This window comes from Helianthus annuus, chromosome 15 (genome assembly GCF_002127325.2).
Source record: "Helianthus annuus cultivar XRQ/B chromosome 15, HanXRQr2.0-SUNRISE, whole genome shotgun sequence".
Classification (NCBI taxonomy): Eukaryota; Viridiplantae; Streptophyta; class Magnoliopsida; order Asterales; family Asteraceae; genus Helianthus; species Helianthus annuus.
Window position 1 is genome coordinate 8249543 of NC_035447.2, and position 20468 is coordinate 8270010.

Genomic DNA, 20468 nt, shown 5'->3' on the forward strand with positions numbered 1-20468 from the left:
AGCTCTAAATCAAAATGAGCTACTAGGGCCATAACGATCCTTAATGAATCTTTACGAGAGACAGGTGAAAACGTATCTTAATAATCAATTCCCTCTTTCTGAGTGTAGCCCTTTGCAACCAGTCTCGCTTTATAGCGTTCAACGTTCCCATTCGGATCCAGTTTTGTTTTGAACACCCATTTACAACCTACATGTTTGACACCGTTGGGTAATTCTACCAAATCCCAAACGTCATTTTTCTTCATGGATTCAAGCTCATCAATCATTGCTTTGTTCCATTCAGAAGACTGATCACTGCTAATGGCTTCATTATAAGAGATAGGATTATTGAGCTTTCCAGCATCCATTTCAGTCAGGTAGATAACATAATCATCCCAATTAGTAGGCCGTTTCTGCCTAGATGACCTCCTGAGCTGATTTGTGAGTCCAGCGTTGTCTTAGTTTTGAGCGTTTGATGTGCCTTCGTTATGAGGTATGATGTGTTCTGGTTGTGGAGATGGAGTTTGTGCAGTGGCTTCAGGTGCAGTTGCATGGGGTACAAGAGGAGTAAACGGAGTAATGGTAAGCGACGAGTCTCTCCCCCCCGCGTCTTGTACTTCTTGCAATTCTTCGTAAGGGTTAGTACTGCTCCCACTGACCTTGAAATCCTCCAGGAACGCAGCACGCTTGGTTTCAACAATACGAGTGACATGGGAAGGACAATAGAAACGATAACCCTTTGAATGATCAGGATACCCAATAAAGAAACAGGTAACTGTTTTAGGGTCAAGTTTCCTTAGGAAAGGATTATAGAGTTTTGCTTCAGCAATGCAGCCCCATACTTTCATATATTTAAGACTCGGTTTCCTTCCTGTCCAAAGTTCATAAGGAGTTTTAGGGACAGACTTAGAAGGAACTCTATTGAGTATATGAACAGCTGCTTTTAACGCTTCAGTCCAGAGGAATAATGGTAAATTAGTGTTGGCTAACATACTGCGCACCATGTTCATAAGGGTACGATTTCTTCGTTCAGCGACACCATTCTGCTGAGGTGTACCAGGCATGGTGTATTGGTTCACAATCCCCTGGCCCTTACAAAACTCATAAAATGGACCAGGAGCTTGACCCACATCAGTATGTCTTCCATACTATTCATCGCCTCTGTCTGATCTCACAACTTTAATTTGACGATCTAATTGCTTTTCAACTTCAGCTTTATAATCTTTAAAAGTTGTAAGAGATTCAGACTTTTCCTTTATAAGATACAAGTACATGTAACGAGAATAATCATCAATGAAAGTGATAAATGAAGTATGTCCTGTGATGCCAGCGATTTGATAGGGACCACTAATGTCAGTGTGAATGAGTTCTAATAAATTAGAGCTCCTAGTGGCACCTTTCTTATTCGCTGATGTCATTTTGCCTTTAAGACATTTGACACATGTTCCAAAATCAGTGAAATCGAGAGGAGGTAAGACTTCATGCTTTACGAGACGATTTAATCGTTCTCTTGAGATGTGGCCTAAAGGTTGATGCCACAACATAGATGAAGTCTCTAAGTCTCGAATTTGTTTCTTTTCCATCTTTGTGAGTGATTCATTAATATAATATGACAACAAAGATTTGGAAAAATTATCATCTAGTTCTAATCTATAGAGACCACCATCCAGAATGCCAGTACCATAAACAACGGAATCATAGAGAATAGAGAGTTTGCGATGACCATGAGAAACGACAAAACCGTCCATGTCTAACTTTGGTCCTGATACAAGGTTCCGAGTTACCTCAGGAACATATAAGGTATCATAAAGTTTAATACATAAACCATTTTTCAAAAATAATTGTAATGTTCCTATGGCCTTCGCTTCTAATTCCCGATCATCCCCAACTTTAAGTGTTCTTTGGTTTCTTCCCAGCTTCCGGATTGTAAGGAATCCCTGAAGTGAATTGGTAACATGAACCATAGAACCAGAATCAAACCACCAAGAATTAGCAGGAACGTTTAAATTAAAGGACTCAAGTATCATGAAAAAATCGTTACCTTTCTTAGCCAGCCACTCCTTAAAGTCAGGGCATTCCTTTTGCTTATGTCCTGTTTTCTTACAGAACTTGCAATAGGGTTTGCCTAAGGAGTTCTTAGAGCTAGAAGGTGCACTTGTATTAGGATTTGGATTTGGCTTTTGAACCTTAGAAGCATCCTTTCTTGGATAAGAGTTCTTCCTCTTCTTTGAGCTGGAGGTGGTGAAGTTAGCAACATCAGTAGTGCGATCCATCTTCATACGCTCTTCCTCCTGCACGCACATAGCGATCAGCTCACTCATCGTCCATTTGTCCTTCTGAGTGTTGTAATTGATCTTGAATGCTTCATAGGACGAAGGAAGCGAAGTGATGATGAAGTGGACAAGAAAACCATCACTGATTTCCATCTCTAGGCCCTTCAGCTTATTGGCCATGTCATGCATCATCATGATGTGTTCGCGAATGCCGCTCCTCCCATCATATTTAGTTGTCACCAGCTTGAGGATAAGAGTGCTTGCGTGTGCCTTTGATGTTCCCTTGAATTGATTCTCCACAGAAGCCAAATAGGTTTTAGCATCTTTAGAATCAGGAATGGCCCCTCTGATTGAGTTATGAATGGACTGCTTCATGAACATGAGAGACATGCGGTTACACCTAGTCCATTTATCATGGACTATCTGCTCAGCAGCAGTACTTGTAGCGGTAAGGTCCGCTGGCTTATTCTCTCTTAAAGCATAATCAAAGTCTAGCAATCCTAGAGTAAGCATGAGGGCATCCTTCCATTCAGCAAAGTTATCACTAGTCAAAGGTGGAATCCCGCAATTGGGTGCTGATAGTGGAAATAAGATGAGCAAGTTATGATACAATCGAAGAAGTCATAATGTGATCTAATGGGCTTGTTACACTAAGGCAGGCATAAATAATGACCATTTTAATTATGATGCTGTGATAATGTCTATTACTAACATCAAAATAATAGACTTAGTAAAAATTCTACTTAAACGAAGACAAATCAGCTTTGGCCAGAAGTGTAATCATTTAAGTATGTGTGCAAAGTAATCGTGACAAATCAGCTTTGGCCAGAAATGAGATAATCACTTTAATTATGCACTTTGTCAAGCATGCTAAACATAAATGAATTAAATCAGCTTTGGCCAGAATTAAGACATTTCACGTTTGTAATGCATACTTAACATAGCTTTCATGATACTTGAACAATAAATAGATGTATTTGATGTGTGTAAAATGCAACATATAAAACACATCAATTAAGGCATAAAACTAACCCTTTTTAAGTACTAATGTTGGAAAAAGAGTGTTTTTGTCTTCCTTTTGTATTTTCAGGATGAAATGAGCTTAAAATCACAAAAGAAGCAAAAAGACCACTAATTCTATCATAAATACAAGAAAAGGAACAAAAGTGGACTACCCGGACCCTCAACGGCACCTCCCAAGACAAAGAGAAGAAAACAGAGTCTGAACACGCCCCGTGTCCAGCGAACACGGGGGCGTGCCCAGGAAGCAGCAGAAAAGACAAACCAGTAGAAGCTTCCATTGCTCACCACGGGGCCGTGCCCAGCGGGCACGGGGGCGTGTTGAAAGTACAGCAGGCGCATTAATTGTAATTCGCAATTACAATTAATGAAGAGAGAGAGTGTCAGGCGGGCACGGGGCCGTGTCCAGCCTTCTGTTCAGCCTATAAATAGAGGAGCTTGGTTTCATTCTCCTTCATCCCTTGGCACACCAACTCTCTCACACCTCATCCACCACCCACCACCACCATAACACCATCATCCACCACCATCATCCATTGTCCATCATAGAGTGTGTGAGTCGTCTCGGGATCCAAGATTGATCGTAAGAGTTCTTGACAATCAAGGCCATGTTTGCCTAAGTCTCTTACATCACTTGGTGAAGACAAGTGTTTAGTATAATACTTTTTATTTTTAATCTTTTGCACTTTTTATTTGGTTTTGTATTAATGACTTTAATAACTAGTTACTTATGTTGAAGGTGATCTTTCCTTATCGTTTGTCCGTGGTGTCTTGGCATTATTTTACTGTCTATATAAAATAAAAGATTTTCACCATTCATATCTCCACGGTCTATATGGAGGTATGTTAGCTACCTGGTCGGGGGTTAAGGGAACGGTTTGGTAAAGGTCTTGCCCTTGTTCAGCGTTTAGAGGTCCTGCTTGGGACCTGGGTCAAATTTAGTAGGATCTCCTTCAATACCCATAGGTATTGGATGGCGGGGATCCAAACTCTTTGACCCCCTCATAAGCTAACTACTATTAATACTATAACCCGGCTATTTAGGACTGTATCCCTGCTGGCTCAGACTACTTAGCCGAGGGTAACGTCACCGCCAAAAGCGGGGCCTACCATAATTTGCATTAATAACTTAATTCATTATCTTTCAATAATCCGACCCTTTAGGATTGTATCCTTGCTGACTCAAACTACTGGGTTGAGGGTAACGTCGCCTTCAAAAGAGGGGCCTACTACAATAACTAAGATAATCTCTTAAACAAGTGCAAAAGTGCGAAAATAATCAAAGGTTATACTAATACACGTGTCGGATCCAAGTGATTCATCTTGTCTATCTGTTTTTATTTTATTTTATTTTTCAGCATTTAGTTAGTTTTTATTTTTCTTAGTTTAAAACATTTTTCTAACTTTTTGATTTGATTAGACGTTGAGGATAAACCGGTATTAAAAGCTCTTGTGTCCTTGGACGACCTCGGTATCTTACCAACACTATACTACGTCCACGATGGGTGCACTTGCCCATATGTGTGTTTAGTGTTAGTAAATATCGTGTTTTATAAATTTAAAACTTGGCTAAAAGTGTAAAAAAGGGCTGAAATATATATCTAAAAATATAACACACTTCACGCACATCAAGCTTTTGGCGCCGTTGCCGGGGACACAAGGATTTTAAGAAAGCTTAAAATCGACGGCCTAATCTATTTTTCAAAACCTTTTTAAAACGCGCGCATTTTTCTGCATTTTAGTTTAGTTTTGCATTTACAGTAGCCTGAACACGGGGTCGTGCTCACTGAACACGCCCCCGTGCTGCATATTTTTAGAGTAGATACCCAGATACAGAGTCTGAACACGGGGCCGTGTTCACTGAACACGCCCCCGTGCTCAACGTGACCAGTCAATTTAATTAAAACGCCCAGATACAGTCCCTGAACACGGGGCCGTGTTCACCAAACACGGGGCCGTGTCCAGCTTCTGTTTCCGTCTTATTTTTGTTTTCTGGTCCCGAGACTCAGTTGTGATCTGTTGAGTGATTCCTATGGATCAATACTCAAGAGGTTACAACTACACCTATGATGAGGATGATTATAGAGGTAATTATTGCACTAATTGTCGTAATGCACGCTCGGTTCAATATAGTACTTCATATCAACCATCCAATTCATACAACCATTATGAGGAGCCCAGGTACGAGCCATCAACTTCATACACATCCTATGAAGACCCAAGGTATGAATCTCCTCCCTCATACTCATATTTTGACGAACCAAGGTATGAGCCTTCATACTCATACTTTGAGGACTCCAGATATGAGCCACCACCTTCATACTCTTATTATGAGGAACCATGGCGTGAACAACCCACCTCATATGAGTACTATGAAGAACAAAGTTTCGACCCTTATCCATCATACACTTACAATGAAGAACAATGGTGTGAACCATCTACTTCATATGAGTACTATGAGGAACCAAGGATCGAACAACCGGATTCAAGCTTTGAGGATCCGAATTCTTTCAATCTCACCGAAGTAACTAATCGGATAATAGAATAACTTAAAACTATCGAACGTTGCATAAAAGAATCTCGCGCAAGGGAAGAGGAATCCCGCGCAAGAGAAGAGTTAAAAAATGATAATAACGTAGAGATAGTTGAAAGTGTAAAAATGGAAGAACAAGAAGGTGAAAAACAGACACATGAGTTAAACAACGAAAATGGTGAGTCCAATAATGTTAAAATTCAAGAAGAGTCTAATTTTGAGGAAATTATTCTCTTGTCACCTACTTTCGAAAATCATTGTTTAATAACCCCTCATGCCAAGTTTTTAAAAGAGTTAAACACTAATGCTAAAATCAATGACTTAGTAAGTGTTAAGTTAACTAATGATCAAACCTCGCTAATAAAAGAAGATCCTTTTGAAATTAACATCACACCGGTTCCATGTTTCTTTCAAAATTCGTTTATTAGTAATATCACTATTGATAAAGATCTTTGTGTTAACATAATGCCTAACTACATTTTTGAAAAGTTAAGTATTAGTGATTTTACTCCACTTCAAATACCCATTTTTCTATCCGACCGAAAAGTAATGAAATCAATCGGTGTAGTTGAAGATGTTTTGGTTCAAATGAATCAAATGGTAATCCCAACCGACTTCGTCATTTTAGATGATGCCCCCTAGTCTTGGGAAAACCTTTTGTACAAACTCACAAAGCTTTGAAAAACCGGAAATTCAACAATCTACCTCTTCAATTAGGGGCATTCAAAAGGAGCATAGATCTTGAGCGCTCAATGAAATATCCTTTTGGCAATAATGACCCCCTAATTGAAGATGAAGCTGAGCCACCCGATACAACTGACGAAGAAGACCACTTTGTCGATGAAGAGGTAGCCATAGAACAAACTTTTAAAGTTCTTGATCTAGACGAGCCACAAAATAAGGTGTCTCCTAAAGACCCACCCATTGAGCTCAAAGAACTCCCTAAAGGTTTGGAATATGCTTTTCTAGGCAAAAATGGTAGTTTACCTGTAATTATTTCATCTAAATTAACTAGCATAGAAAAAGAAAAATTAGTTAACCTACTTAAAAAACACAAAAATGCGATCGCTTGGAAGCTTGTAGATATTAAAGGAATAAGTCCTTCCATGTGCACGCACAAAATTTTAATGAATGATGACTACAAAACGGTGATTCAACCACAACGAAGAGTGAACCCCAATGTTCAAGAAGTGGTTAAAAATGAAGTCATCAAACTACTAGACGCCGGACTAATCTACCCTATCTCCGATAGCCCGTGGGTAAGTCCCGTCCAAGTAGTCCCAAAGAAAGGAGGTATGACGGTAATAACTAACGAGAAAAATGAATTAATACCCACGAGAACCGTCACAGGATGGAGAGTCTGTATAGATTATAGGAGATTAAATGAAGCAACAAGGAAGGACCACTTTCCTTTACCCTTCATTGATCAAATGTTAGAAAGATTATCCGGTCACAAATTTTATTGTTTCTTAGATGGTTTTTCAGGTTACTTCCAAATACCAATAGCACCAGAAGACCAAGAGAAAACAACTTTCACATGCCCCTACGGAACTTTTGCATATCGACGCATGCCATTCGGTCTATGTAATGCGCCTGCAACGTTCCAACGTTGTATGGTCGCCATTTTCCATGATATGATTGAAAAAACCATGGAGGTCTTCATGGATGACTTTTCCATCTTTGGAGACTCATATGATCAATGCCTCGATAATCTTGAACGAATGCTATCCCGATGTGAGGAAACTAACCTCGCCCTTAACTGGGAAAAATGCCATTTCATGGTAACAGAGGGAATAGTACTCGGGCATAAAATCTCAAGCGAAGGAATGGAAGTTGATCGAGCAAAAATAGAGACTATTTCTCGATTACCCCCTCCATCCTCCGTGCGAGCCATCAGAAGTTTCCTAGGGCATGCCGGATTCTATAGAAGGTTTATCAAGGACTTTTCGAAAATTTCAAGACCTCTAACAAAATTGCTTGAAAAAGATGCACCCTTCATCTTTGACAAGGAATGCAATCAAGCATTTCTAACCCTCAAGGAAATGCTAGTCAATGCACCTATCATGATAGCGCCAGATTGGAAATTTCCTTTCGAAATCATGTGCGATGCAAGCGACTTTGCTGTTGGAGCAGTCTTGGGAAAGAGAAAAGAAAAACATTTCCACCCAATTTATTATGCTAGTAAAACTCTAAATGATGCACAAGAAAATTATACAACTACGGAAAAAGAGTTACTAGCGGTGGTATTTGCTTTTGATAAATTTCGTTCTTATCTTGTTCTTTCTAAAACAATAGTTTATACAGACCATGCAACCATCAGGTACCTCTTCAAGAAGCAAGACGCAAAACCCCGTTTGATAAGGTGGATTCTACTCCTCCAAGAATTCGACATTGAAATCAAGGACAAAAGAGGAGCAGAAAACACTGCTGCAGATCATCTCTCACGCTTAGAAGACCCAGCTTTGGAGACAACCAGGGACGAGCAAATCAACGAAAAATTTCCCACGGAGTCCCTAGAAATGATGGAAAGCAGACAAGAACCATGGTATGCCGACTACGCTAATTTCTTAGCCAGCGGTATAGTCACCAAAGGATGGCCACATCATCAAAGAAAAAAATTCTTTGCTGATGTAAAGCATTACTTTTGGGAAGACCCCTATCTTTTCAAAATGTGTGCCGACCAACTCATCCGAAGGTGTGTCCATGGTAATGAAGCACGAAGAATACTCCGTCATTGTCAACTCGAAAAAATATTAACAAGGTATGGGGTCTATCACCGGGTCTCAACAGCATATCATCCTCAAACAAATGGGCAAGCCGAAGTGACTAATCGAGGTTTAAAACGAATACTTGAGAAAACCGTAGGAATAAATAAAAAAGAATGGGCCGACAAACTAGACGACGCTTTATGGGCTTTTCGAACCGCTTATAAAACCACTATAGGCACAACCCCATATAAACTCGTCTATGGAAAAAGTTGTCACTTGCCAGTAGAAATCGCTCACAAAGCCTACTGGGCAATAAAAAACGTAAACTTAGACTTAGAAGTTGCCGGTAAAAATCGATTTTGTCAAATAAATGAATTAGAAGAACTTAGGAATTATGCATATTCTAACTCCGAAATTTATAAAGAAAGAATGAAAAATTTGCATGATAAATATATTAGATCTAATGAATTTCGGGTTGGAGACCAAGTTCTATTGTTTAATTCGCGACTTCGATTGTTTCCTGGTAAGTTGAAGTCTAGGTGGTCGGGACCTTTTTCAGTCACCCATGTTTTTCCTCACGGTGCAGTAGAGATTAAAACTCGAAATGGAACACCATTTAAAGTCAATGGCCAACGGCTGAAACTCTACAGAGGATCCATTGAGGATGAGGAAGAGGAAATCGCACTTCAAACGGTCAACGAATAAACTCATACCCGACATGTTACAGGTAAGTATACGTTCAAAACCGGTAAAATCATCTAACCATTTTTCGGAAATAAGGGGCATGCACACGAACACGTAAAAAAAAAAAAAAAATTTCAAAAACTTCACCCGGCACGGGGCCGTGTCCGCTGGGCACGGGGCCGTGTCGAGGCGACTGTCGGGATAAAACCCTCTTTTTCTATCAGTTACACCATTCCACACGCCCCGTTTCGCCGAAAACTCTCTGGTTAGAGGCGATTTTCTGCAGATTTCGAACGTCACCACCGAACCTAACAACGTCAAGGTATGATTCTATCCTTCTTAGTAGTTAGATTAGTTACTTGCATGTAGTTAAAACATCAAAAATTTGGGGGAAATCTAGGGTTCTTCATGTTCATCCGGATCGAACTCGAAATTTTTGATGAAAATTGTTAGTAGTAGTTTAGAGTAGAGTAGTAGGAAGTAAATAGACATATATTGTTGATAGATTTGTCCGATTTCCAACTAAAAACACAAACCCTTGTTCTTGAACCGAAAAACACAAAATTGAAAGGGTAAATGGTTTGATTTTGGAAAAATGACAATTAGGGTTTCATTTTCGGGGGAAACCGCTGCTACTAGGCTAAAAATTTTCAGGTTTTCGAAACCGGGACGAAAAAATGAAAATTAGGTGTTACAGACGCCTGGACACGGGGCCGTGTCCGCTGAACACGGGGCCGTGTCCAGCCCACTGTTTGCAGTTTTCAACCTGAATTTCCATGTTCCGCACTAACTTTTGCTGTATTCTTTTCAGATGTCTAAATTCACACGGTTTAATGCCAGCGAACTTGACGCCAGGGCTCGCTACGAGGTCCTACAAACAAGGCCCGAAGAGTATCCAAGGAGGGCATGTACTGATCTGCTGACAATGGTAAACCAACTGGACCGCTTCAACAACATAGTGACGGGTCCACTGCACGTCGCATTGACTGCCCGACTTCGGTCGGTCCATCAATGCACAATGGAGTTCTATAGCACATTCGTCTTCAACTCGAGATGCGAACCGTTTGATCACGAGGCGATCGAATTTCGATGTGGAGGTACGACCTATAGAACCTCCATGGCGCAGTTCGGATCAATCATTGGGTTGTACAAAGATGAAGAAGCGGGGAATGAAGAGAATACCGGGGGATTGCGAGACTTGGATGCAACCGAACGTCAAGCCGCATGGGCTCAAATAGGTGAAGGAATCTACAACCCAAGCAGCACCAAAAGTACCAAACTGAGGGACCCGTTATACCGCTACATCCACAGGCTCCTCACGTACTCGCTGAACCAACGCCATGACAGTAGTGGCGTTGTTGGGTTAAAAGATTTGGTTGTCCTTCACTGCATCCACAACCGGAAGCCTCTTGATGTCCCTTACCTCCTACTGCGGAACATGCACTTGAACCGCCTTGCCTCTGCTCCTACACCAATCTTCTTCGGGGGATGGGTGTACCGTCTTTTCAAGCACTTCACGAACATCCCGAAGTCCTTCGAAAGGAGTCCATGGTCGGGACGGGTTGATTACCATATCTGCCGGGCCATGAACTTGCTCTATGAAGCGGAGGACGGGACGGTGAGCTTTCAGAGGACACAAGGCTACGCATGGAACCCGCAAGAGGCTCTAGTTCTTCATGCACCACCTCCACATTATCAATACCCTCCCCAAGGCGATCAGGGTCAATCCTCCTCTCAAGGAGGCGGTTTTCCTAATTTCCAAAGTTTACATGATCTTTTGCAGGAAAACCTCATGTGCACCAGGAACACCTACAACCTCGCCAACAACACACACCTCCGGGTTGGAGCTATCGAACGCAGCGTCAACGATATACAAGATGATATCGGTAGCATCCGGGAGTACATGGCGGGGCAAGGGGGCGGAGGTAGAGATAGTGATGAAGACATGGAGTAGGAGGCTGGGAGGAGCAAGGGGCTAGCTGGTGATGAGCCCACAGGTTTGATTACCCTTCTTATCCATCGAACAATTCATGGCCTGCGTGCCATTTTTCAAGACAATTTACTTTCCTTAACTCTTTTCTTTTTATCTTTATTTTGTTTTTACTTTATGTTGGATAATATTTGACTATGGTAAGATTAGGATGGTTTGTGCTTGGATGGATGGTATGGAATGATTGAACAGGTGCAATGCAAGGGTTAGAGTGCTAAACATTAGCACTCGCAGCCCTAGGATGAAGAAACCGGGAGAAAACCCCATTTTTCTGGCTAACAGACTGTCCACACGGGGACGTGTCCAGCCAACACGCCCCCGTGTCCACCTCCCAGTTATGCTGTTTGGCTACTGACCTGCAGATTTTTGCCTGACACGTGGCCGTGTTCACCCAACACGCCCCCGTGTCCACTCTCTGTAAGTTTTTCGTTACTGGCAGTTCACCACGGGGCCGTGTCCAGAGTGCCAGTAACACAAATCTTTGTTTTTAAACACACTTTTTCACATTCTAATCAACCAAAAACTTTATTTTTGGACACATTGAGGACAATGTGTAATTTAAGTGTGGGGGGGAATGCTAAAACCTTGAAATTTTGCAAAGTCCTAAAACAAGCCTTACACAAAACTCTATTGGAACCGCTAAACACCCCAAATTTTTTCAAAAACATTTTTCATTTTTTTTATTTATTTATTTACTTGTCTTAGTTTAAGTTGGGAATAACAAGTTATAAAAAGGGTTATATTTTTACAAATTTACAACCAATAGCGTCGTGATAAAAAGAAACTAACATAAGAAAATTATGAAACGGTATAACAAGTCTAGTTAAAAATTCGATTATATATACTTGGTCACGTTAAAAACCCATTCCCACAAAAGTGAGTTTTGAGCCTTTATTGAGCATAAAAATACACATATTTATATTAAATGCTCATTTTTCGTTTCTTGTGTGAATAGCCGCTCGGTCTTTACAAATCCAGAACTTGCCACGACGATACATTCCCGGTCCTTACCAACTTAAACCCAAGTAAGTAAATGATGGAGGCATTAGGACTAACTATTTTTCTTTCAAAACCATTATTTTTCATTTTTTTTACCTACCCAAAAATCCCCCTAGAAAACCCCTTTGAGCCTAAACCTTTCATTTCATTACCCCCAAAAACAAAAATTTTTTTTTTTACCCACCAAAAACCTTTTCATTTTTTCACCTTTATTTTAGTAACAAGCTCGGTTTTTCATAAACATACCCTCTACGTGACGAAAAAAAAAAAAAGATGATGAATAATGAAGTCAAAAACAAACAAAAGCTACAAAAGCTTGTTTGGAGAAATACTTCAAAAATAAATGTCACTAAGGTATTTTACGAGAACCGACACTTGTTACGATTTTCGCCCTTTTTACTAACCACTAACCAACCACCCACCTTTAAACCCAAGCCTTCACCCTAAAAGACCTCTTGATATTTACAAAGGTAAAAAGTTAAAAAGGAGGAGGATTGATCGCTTGGCAAGCCTATGGAAAACGTAAGTCCGTGCCGCTCTCGAGCGATTCACTTAAATATACACCTTCGGCCGAGTGATTGAGTGATCTCCCGTGAGGTATGTGAACTTGTATATAAATGGAATTTTAATAAGGCATGTTATGCCCAAATAAGTAGTTTATCTTATGAAAAGTTCAAAATAAATCATGACGAATAGGATTGTAAATAAATAAAAAAATAAAACCTATACAAACCTTGGATTCCCGACACTCTAGGACAAGCTAAAAAAAAAAAAAAAAAAAAAAAAAAAAAAAAAAAAAAAACTTCTCTTCTACCTATTCCATTTGGGAGTGTAAGCCACATTAAAAGAGTTTTGCTTGAGGACAAGCAAAAGTTCAAGTGTGGGGGTATTTGATGTGTGTAAAATGCAACATATAAAACACATCAATTAAGGCATAAAACTAACCCTTTTTAAGTACTAATGTTGGAAAAAGAGTGTTTTTGTCTTCCTTTTGTATTTTCAGGATGAAATGAGCTCAAAATCACAAAAGAAGCAAAAAGACCACTAATTCTATCATAAATACAAGAAATGGAACAAAAGTGGACTGCCCGGACCCTCAACGGCACCTCCCAAGACAAAGAGAAGAAAACAGAGTCTGAACACGCCCCGTGTCCAGCGAACACGGGGGCGTGCCCAGGAAGCAGCAGAAAAGACAAACCAGTAGAAGCTTCCATTGCTCACCACGGGGCCGTGCCCAGCGGGCACGGGGGCGTGTTGAAAGTACAGCAGGCGCATTAATTGTAATTCGCAATTACAATTAATGAAGAGAGAGAGTGTCAGGCGGGCACGGGGCCGTGTCCAGCGGACACGGGGCCGTGTCCAGCCTTCTGTTCAGCCTATAAATAGAGGAGCTTGGTTTCATTCTCCTTCATCCCTTGGCACACCACCTCTCTCACACCTCATCCACCACCCACCACCACCATAACACCATCATCCACCACCATCATCCATTGTCCATCATAGAGTGTGTGAGTCGTCTCGGGATCCAAGATTGATCGTAAGAGTTCTTGACAATCAAGGCCATGTTTGCCTAAGTCTCTTACATCACTTGGTGAAGACAAGTGTTTAGTATAATACTTTTTATTTTTAATCTTTTGCACTTTTTATTTGGTTTTGTATTAATGACTTTAATAACTAGTTACTTATGTTGAAGGTGATCTTTCCTTATCGTTTGTCCGTGGTGTCTTGGCATTATTTTACTGTCTATATAAAATAAAAGATTTTCACCATTCATATCTCCACGGTCTATATGGAGGTATGTTGGCTACCTGGTCGGGGGTTAAGGGAACGGTTTGGTAAAGGTCTTGCCCTTGTTCAGCGTTTAGAGGTCCTGCTTGGGACCTGGGTCAAATTTAGTAGGATCTCCTTCAATACCCATAGGTATTGGATGGCGGGGATCCAAACTCTTTGACCCCCTCATAAGCTAACTACTATTAATACTATAACCCGGCTATTTAGGACTGTATCCCTGCTGACTCAGACTACTTAGCCGAGGGTAACGTCACCGCCAAAAGCGGGGCCTACCATAATTTGCATTAATAACTTAATTCATTATCTTTCAATAATCCGACCCTTTAGGATTGTATCCTTGCTGACTCAAACTACTGGGTTGAGGGTAACGTCGCCTTCAAAAGAGGGGCCTACTACAATAACTAAGATAATCTCTTAAACAAGTGCAAAAGTGCGAAAATAATCAAAGGTTATACTAATACACGTGTCGGATCCAAGTGATTCATCTTGTCTATCTGTTTTTATTTTATTTTATTTTTCAGCATTTAGTTAGTTTTTATTTTTCTTAGTTTAAAACATTTTTCTAACTTTTTGATTTGATTAGACGTTGAGGATAAACCGGTATTAAAAGCTCTTGTGTCCTTGGACGACCTCGGTATCTTACCAACACTATACTACGTCCACGATGGGTGCACTTGCCCATATGTGTGTTTAGTGTTAGTAAATATCGTGTTTTATAAATTTAAAACTTGGCTAAAAGTGTAAAAAAGGGCTGAAATATATATCTAAAAATATAACACACTTCACGCACATCAGTATTAAATCAGCTTTGGCCAGAATTAATACATCAGAAGCTCATTCAAGTAAAGCTATTTTGGTTTTGCAAAAATTATCTGATTCTGATAAATTAATTAAGTGTTAACAAAACCAAGTATTTAATAGCAAACCACCTGTTAGCGCGGATCGAACTTTGTATAAAAGATTTTGTGGGAAGGTGTCCGGTTATCTGGAGGACTAAAGTGAAAAAAAAGTTCTGGGCCTTTCCCGAATTTCATTATTATAAACCCTTCTCCTTTATTCGGATTTGGGATCGGCAATATGCATATATAGACAATGTTGTAAAACAAGATCTAGAAGGCTGAGTACTCACCGGGGTAATTGCTACAATGTAGGTTGCCGAGACGATTTTCTTCTACTCCACCTAGTTACTCGATAGTGATCAAGTCAAGCCCCGCCAACAAAGGCTAATCATCGGCTACCCTGTCAGCCAGAAGAGCAGAAGCAAACAATTAACATGCCGTTTGGAGGAAAGATGCGGTCGACCTCAGTCAGACCGGATCCAGTTGGTCAGCTCGGCCCGAATTTGACTTAAAAAAATAAAACATAATTTTTATGTCTATCATATTAAAGAATATCATTTTTCAAGGAATCAATATCAATTTTAAAATACTATACTATTTGAACATGTATTTTTTTATTTGTATTATATTCATATATTCTGTTATAAATATTAATAAAATTATGATATTTAGCTCAAAAACTAATTTCTTTATAATTTTACATGTCCGAGTACTCCCCTAGTATACTAGTACTCTCCGCCTATGCCGAGTACTAGCAACTCCACAATCGACCAATTTTAGTGCACCTAGCGACTTATGCAACCATTTATACAAGTAAGACCCTTAGTAAGAAAACTGAAAACGAATTCAGCGCCAAACTTATGCAGACCATAGCTTCATTGCAAATACAGTAGCCCACTTTTAGGTATTTAATATTTATTAGAGAAGCATTGTGACAATCATAACATTATAATATACATCCTAATGTTGGATCAGTTCTGTTTAAACATAATGGAAAACATGAATAATACCTATTACAGCAGACAGGCCAGCAGAGAATCCAGTCAGAGATGCAGCCATTGAGTTAGACATGATTGTCAGGATGATCTGGTTCCTCCTTAGGGTGTAAAGTTATGATGGTGATGAACCGAAATTAGGGAGGTTTCGGTTATGGGGAGAGAGAGACGAATTTGATGTTATTGAGGGTTTGTGATTGTGTAATGTGTGTAACCCTTTAACTCTCTAATAAGCCCCTTATTTATACACCCAAGAGGAAACCCAATTAGTTAATAAGGGTAATATGGTCCATCAACAATTACCAACTAATTATTAATAGGTTATTAAATTTATTTTGATCTAATATAATATAAATGATTATATAGGCTACAAGATTAAATATTACATTTATATATTTAATCTCACACCTAAATCACTATAAGAATAGTAGTACTGTCCGCCAAATGTAATTGTTGCAATCAGAAGTTTAAACACATATTCAACGACTCCTTAAACTCAATAGTAGACTATGAGGTATGGAGTAGTCCCATCCTTTGAGGATGACCCTCCATATCACCCGTCATATCAACACCCAAGAAGTATGTCCCTTTAAGGATGGATAAGGGTGTGGAGGATGAGCCTCCCCCTTTTTTTAATTTTTTTTTTTCAAAAATTCAACATTTTTTTAAAAGTTACATAACTTATAAAAGAGTTAATTGTCATTTTCGTCCCTGTGGTTTGTTCACTTTTGCTATTTCAGACCAATTTTAAAAAATGCACCAGTTTCCTTCGTGGCATATTGGAAATGTGTCACTTCAGTCCAAAAATTAAAACCAAGTTAAGTTAGATAGGTTAAATGAAGTGTATTATTGTCAATTCAATTTTTTATTTTCACCTTATTTTATGAATTGACAATAATACCCTTCATTTAACCTGTCTGACTTAACTGAGTTTTAATTTTTGGACTGAAGTGGCACGTTTCCAGTATATATGTCAGGGAGGAAACTGATGCATATTTTAAAATTGGCCTGAAATGGCAAAATTGAACAAACCATACAGACGAAAATGGCAGTTAACTCCTTATAAAAAAATCATTACATAACTTAAAAAAACCTTAATTTAAAAAAAATACTAGATTGCTAAAATTTGAAAATCTTAAGAATTCCATTTTTTAGCGATGTTTTCGTTCATTTGACGCAAAACGTGACGGTCTTCTTCCGGATCCGTGTTGATACCGGTTGTCATTAACATTTGTTGCATCGATTGCATATGGTTCATGTTAACGAAAGCATTAGGGCTTTGTTGAAAACCCGAGAAAGAGAATTGTGATGCCAACCAATTCGGATCCATCGTTGGATAGTAGCCGGGTACTGAGAAAACGTTTGGGTTTGGGTTCGGGTTATTTAGATTGTATGGATCCATAGCTAAATTTTGATAAAAGATGAAGAAATTTATAAAAATGAGAGAGGGATTGGGTTGGAATGGTTTGAAAATGGGGTGGGTTGTGTTTATTTATAGATAAAGTAATTAATATATATTTTTTTAAATATAGCCGTTGAACGGCATGATATTTGAAAAATAAATTAATATTTTTTTAAATGTAGTCGTTGTACGGCATGATATTTGAAAAATAAGGCCCGTGTTGGGTGTCGAGGGGCTGTCGGAGAAGAAGGGGACGACCCTAAGGGCGGTGTGCTGGCCCAGCGTTGGAGCCTACCGGCCCTAGACCGGTCCCCGTCGCTTAGTCTTAGTCTCTAAGTATGAAATCTTTTGATGGGCATTACAATTCAAATCACAATAACTACTTTAAGCAAACAGTAAACAAAATAATTACAACCCAAAGTTGATATGGAAACAAATTTTGATGATCAAATCTTGTGAATCTGGTGTTTTTTTCTAGTAGTTGTATCTTATAAATAAGATTTGGTTTTGTTGTACAAAATGCTTCACTTTTCCACATAAAAAACTCATCGATTTGTTAGTCTTTTTTGACACAACGAAACTCAAGATGGTGGTGATTATTGGATTGCATTCATAGACTAGGGTTTATTAGTGTAAGTCTAAGGGCTCGATTAGGTTTCTAGGGTTCTTTGTGATCTTTATATATTGTAATCAAACATATCAATAATATGAATCAAGTCTTTCATATTCTTACATGGTATAGAGCCCGCGCTCTATACCGTTTCCGCCGCGCTACACAAAAATAATAATACCCTAGCCGTCACCACTTGAGAAAAACCCTAGACAGGGCGGCGTGCCGCCACTGCCGCCGCCCTGTCCGCCCCCGTTCGTTTCCTATCATTCTTTTTTTCTTATTTCACGTTCTAAATAAAGTCTCGGTTACGGTTTCAAACAGTATCCCATGTCCGCCAAACTGATCTGAAAATTGAGCGTGCTTGCTCTGCTGTGCAGTCTCGGTCATCCCGTTGTTTTCTTTTTAAAGACACAAAGTAGTTGCCATTCAAAATAAAACAAAAGCACGATAGTTTTTTCTTTTGGTGACATGTTATTGACATCACATATGACTTTCACGAGCCCCATATAGGACTATAGTCCCATGCCGCTGCCGCCGGTTATTTTTGAGCCGCTACGCCACGCCGTTCTTTTGTAGGACTACGGTCCTCTGGCGCCGCCGTTTAGTTGAGCCGCTCTTTCTAGCAGGACTACGGTCCACTAGCCGCCAGCCGTGTTGCCGCATCACATGCAGGACTATGGTCCGCAACCGTGCCGTTCATTGTCACCGTTGCCATAAATCTTAGACCACAGTTTGATCACTTAGATCTACGGATCTATATTCTCTCACTTGTTGCCTCTTGACCATGATCACCGGCCTTCACCCTCTATCTTTCTTAGGTCTACGGATCTCACTTCTTTTCGAAGGCCTCGCCTGACTATGGTCATCGGTGTTTGGTTCGACACACGGCTGCACGACCACGGTCGCCAGATGTCTATTTGTTTCTTTTCTTTCTTTCGTTCACCGGTCCACAGTCCGCCGCCACCGATCTCAGCCTATCTCAGATCTCTTTCTTTGATCTACGGATCTCATTTCTTTTTGAAGCCGCACCTGACCACGATCACCGGCCTTCACCATGTCTCTTAGACACACCGCGCTCGACCATTGTAACGACTTACCTAAAAATATCCTAAAACGCTCCGTAAGTGAAAACCCGGACCCCTGAAACCCTAATGTGCATAAAAAACCAAGAAAACAAGATTTCTGGGTTTCACGCGGGCCGCGTAAAAGTAAGCATAGGCTTACGCGGGCCGCATCAACTTAAAATTTATTCCAGATAAGCATAAAGGCTTCACGCGGGCCGCGTAGAGGATTCTCCAAGTTCACGCGGGCCGCGACAGCTCAACGATGAGCGAAAACCTGGTGCCGCCACGTGTCGATGACTCAGCCGCCTTTCTAACCCTCGCTGGCCGCGTAAAATCTTCTTAAGTTTTACGCGGGCCGCGTAAGACTCAAAAATCAGGTATAAAAGGCTAGGCCATGAGCAGTTCATCGGTGCTCGAAAGTTTCTTTCAAAAACGAAGTTTACTGCTTAAAATCACAATTTCGCGTAGGGAAACGTTGCCGCGGATATCGGGTATTGACTCGATCACTGCTACATTTCAAACTGCTCAACTCTTTCCTTTCCTTCAGCTTTTATTATAATAAATAGTAGCTCGGGATTATACCTTCTAAATCCCGAAACTCTGCCCGTTATTAGGGTAATAACTCTAGTCACTGGTACGATTCAATGTCCGATCGATTGAAACTATCCGATGGATGTTTAAGTGCTGCTCAAACTCGGGTTATACTTTGTCATTCGTCGTGAATTTGATGGATGTTTAAGTATCGCACTTTGTCATTCGTTGCGAGGGTTTCTATCTCGTGATTGTCGTTAAAGTTGAATTGAGTTAATACACTAATACGAGTTCCATTGTATCTAGAAATGAACTCGTAAGCAGGAAGCTGCTAAAATACTTAATAGCTAAGTAAACTTAATAGTTAAATAAGCTAAGCTAGATTAATTAAGCTAAGTGCAATTAATTAAGATTAAGCAAGATTAATTAAGCCAAGTAAGATTAAGTAATCAGCTAAGCAAGTAAATTAAACACCTAAATAGATATATATGAAAATAAATATATATGAGATAGATAATATCAAAGGAAGGTGCAAGGAAAGTATAAGAAGATATACATATGGGTAGGAAGCTTCCTAGAAGACGTATAGGTAACTTCCTAGAAAAGATATAGGTAATTTCCTAGAAATACAAAGGAAACTTCCTAGAAGTTTATACTTCTTACCTATAAATAGGAAGCTTAGGAATTCATTTCCTTTGTTCATTCTTCTATTCTTTTCTCTCTATACGTTGGTGTTCCAACCAATAATCACCAAAGCGATGTTCTGTCCGATCGATTCAGGAACCAACTCACGAATACCAAAGTGCTGTACTTTGTGAATTCCGGTAAACGGAATCCAAAGTGTTGTACTTTGTGAATTTCGGTAAACGGAATCCAAAGTGTTATACTTTGTGAATTTTGTTAAGGTTCGAATCTCATGACTATCGTTAGGTTTGATGTGGTTTTACACTAATACGTATTCCACTCTGTTAAACTACCCGAAACTTTACACCATACTCCTACAATCAAAATAGAAGCTGAATCATCAGAAGGTTCAAAACAATAAAG